The sequence below is a fragment of the Tenrec ecaudatus genome, chromosome Y (genome assembly GCF_050624435.1).
Source record: "Tenrec ecaudatus isolate mTenEca1 chromosome Y, mTenEca1.hap1, whole genome shotgun sequence".
Lineage (NCBI taxonomy): Eukaryota > Metazoa > Chordata > Mammalia > Afrosoricida > Tenrecidae > Tenrec > Tenrec ecaudatus.
Window position 1 is genome coordinate 18,313,077 of NC_134549.1, and position 1,875 is coordinate 18,314,951.

At 46.6% G+C, this 1,875-nt stretch overlaps 1 pseudogene; it reads right to left on the bottom strand.

Annotated features, from left to right (window-relative positions):
* Window positions 1-419: 419 nt before the first annotated feature.
* LOC142435683 (snurportin-1 pseudogene) lies at window positions 420-1,342 on the bottom strand (annotated as a pseudogene).
* Window positions 1,343-1,875: the final 533 nt, after the last annotated feature.

The following is a 1,875-nucleotide window of genomic DNA, read 5'->3' on the forward strand; positions in this document are numbered from 1 at the left end:
TAGAAAGCATATGGTTTGAGAATGATGATGGCAACAAATATAACAAATATGCTTTACCCAATTGATGGTTGTATGAGCCCCAAAAATGATTAAAAAACAAACCAAAACCAAAAACCAATCACTAGGTGGACTCTCCATGATGGGAGAGTGAAGGTGGCAGGGCACTCAGCAGTCCACAAGATGGCATATAGCCACATTAAAGCAATCTTGTTGACTAATGAATAACCTGCCTCCTTCCCCCTCCCATGTCAGAGAGTCCCAGTAGTCATTTATTTTAAAATATGCTCCTATATAATCAAAATCAGAACATTTTAATTAATATCATTGTTCCCTTGAATGTTTTAACCATGATGGTACTATTTTTATTTTATTGACCAGGATGTTGTTATCAATTGTATACCCTGAAACATTCACTAACCCTAAAGAATAACAGCATTAATTTTGCTGGCTGATTTGCAGAAGCTGGTGCCTTGTGTACTCTTGCTGGGTGGTCTGCAGGCCAGCAGCACCATGTAAGGCCATAGCCAGTCCACCAGGGGGATGCTGCCCAGGTTGTAGTGGATCTGCTTGTGGTAGAGGAGGAGCCCGTCCACCTCAAATGGGAAGCCTGTGGCAAGCACCTCACACAGCCTCTTGGGGTGCACTGGAACTTCTGGGCCCCACAAACTAAAAAGGATTGAGCTTTGTTTGCTCTCCCAGGTCGCCTTCCTCGTCTAACTTCACTTGCATCCAGTAGAACCAGAAATCAGTGGGGCAGTCATAAACGGGATGTCCCTGCCAGTACATCAGGTCCAGAACGTAGTAGGTCTGCTGCGCCTCGCTGTGAAAGCAGTGCACAATGATGTCCATGAGCTCTGCCTGCTGCCTCCCGGCAGGAGGGAAGGAAACCTGTCCACACAGTAACCGCTCTTGGTGTAGGCGCTGGTGCAACCCCTGGAGGCCACAATGAGCGCTCTTTTTCCAATGGGGCACAAGAACGCAATCCACTCCTGCCCCATGTCCGCGGGGACATAAATCAGCCACTCAGAGAGCATCAACTGATTGGCATAGCACTTGGGGAGTTTCTCATCAATATCAACATCCATGTCTTCATCATCTTTCCTGTGTTCCTCCTCCTCACTCTCCACTCCGGTCCAGTCATCTGCAGCCAGCCTTCTGGTGTGGTTCACAGAGGCCAGTCGCTTGCATTTCTGCAGTTCCAATAATGATGGTGCAGCTCATCCTGCTGCAAGGAACTGCACTTGTGCTTGTACTGGGACAGGTTGGGGTGTGAGGCTGCACAGCCTTTCAAATCTCGGGACACAGAGAATCTGCTAGCCAGGGCTGGACTCAGCTCTTCCATCGTTCCATCAAACTTTTTTGAACAAAATAAATGGCAGCTATGCACGACTGACTTCTGCCTATACAATCCACGGAAATCAAATCCACTACAGAAGTTGCACAAGTGTTTCACTACAAAAGGGACCCTAACACCAAAGATAAGTTAAGGACAAAGTGCCTTCGTTTATGAAGGACACAAAGATGCAGACACATTAGGGTCGCCATTCCCACGAAGTCTTCATACCATCAGACCATTCAAAGACGGGATTTTACTTCACTAAGTCCTATGTTCTAAAGAGTTTAGAACATTGGCACTTTCAAATGAGGCATCTGAGCAAGATGCTGGGGTAGGACTCCTGATTATACAACCTACAGTACTGTCCATCAAGGACACGCCCAGGAAATCCCTAAAACACTGCCTCTGCCTGGACCATCTTTAGACGCATGCAGGTAATGCAATTTCCAATGTACCCTACTTGAGGGCAAGAAGAACTACTTCATTGTTACATGATCTCAAGGCATTTCCGGAAGTGTTTTTTGGTTTGGGGTTTGTTT